The sequence below is a fragment of the Ceratina calcarata genome, unplaced genomic scaffold (assembly GCF_001652005.2).
Source record: "Ceratina calcarata isolate Rehan_Ccalc_2016 unplaced genomic scaffold, ASM165200v1 scaffold9, whole genome shotgun sequence".
NCBI lineage: Eukaryota > Metazoa > Arthropoda > Insecta > Hymenoptera > Apidae > Ceratina > Ceratina calcarata.
Genome location: NW_017180367.1, coordinates 1,250,668 through 1,251,506, shown reverse-complemented (window position 1 = coordinate 1,251,506; position 839 = coordinate 1,250,668). Strand labels below are relative to the sequence as shown.

Here is an 839-nt window from a genome sequence, read left to right as displayed (position 1 = left end):
ATTTGTATTGTACATACATACATATGATTGTACTTCCTATTTATGCGGATGTATATGCACGTATAGCCATGAACACACGGATTCAGGAGATAGGACAAATTTTTTAGATCGAATGTACACAGAGTACCTTTCTTCTATTGTATCTTATATTACGTCGTTAATGTTTAATTATTTATAGCAGCAAGGTGAACAAAAGAGGAAATGACTAAATCGAAAGATGTTTAACAATTGTTAAAAAAATTAAAACAATTTAGATGCTGCAGTTGTTGATGTCATTTGCTATCCTCGCGCCAAGCGCGCGTTCCTAAAAGTATAAAATTATGCCCGTTCAGCTCGTCTGGACACACACACGTGTGAATCGGTCTCAGTTTACATGGTAAAAATAGTGCTCGGTCTCCTACAGATTATCGTTCGAGGTAAATCTAAAGATTTTTTCGGCATCATTCTTTATTGATAGTAAATCAGCACGAATAATTAAAGAAAAATCATAAACTTATCACTTTTCATAAATCATATCGCGTGTAATAATTTATTGTCAATGGTGAACGCGTGAAATGTTTATGCTCTGATGATCTTTGTTCATGAAATCCATCGTGTTTAATAACGGGACAAAAGAACGTATCTGAGCGCGAAGATGGACTGAAAACGTGTTATACCTGATTATCGAATGCTTTTTTACTTATCGCGATAAATAAATATAAATAATAAGGGGAACTGTCGATCGCATTTTTGCCAGTAGTTTTCGACTACTTTCAGTGGGCGCCATAACAACGTCCATTTGTCTTGGCAATTATTGTACTATAAGCGTTTGTTCGTCTCGTTTTATTATTGTGTAAGCA

The 839-nt window shown here is 34.8% G+C and overlaps 1 protein-coding gene across 2 annotated transcripts in view; it reads left to right on the top strand.

Annotated features, from left to right (window-relative positions):
* The first annotated feature begins 313 nt into the window (after positions 1-313).
* Positions 314-839, top strand: part of LOC108631390 (nascent polypeptide associated complex protein alpha subunit) — a 2,967-nt gene continuing 2,441 nt past the window's right edge. Inside the window, exon 1 of one of the 2 annotated variants that reach the window (XM_018035243.2) lies at positions 314-416. The gene's annotated coding sequence lies outside the window, so the exon portion shown is untranslated. Of the gene's footprint in view, positions 417-809; positions 833-839 lie in introns of those variants that run through there. The other variant, XM_026818819.1, reaches the window with a different exon arrangement.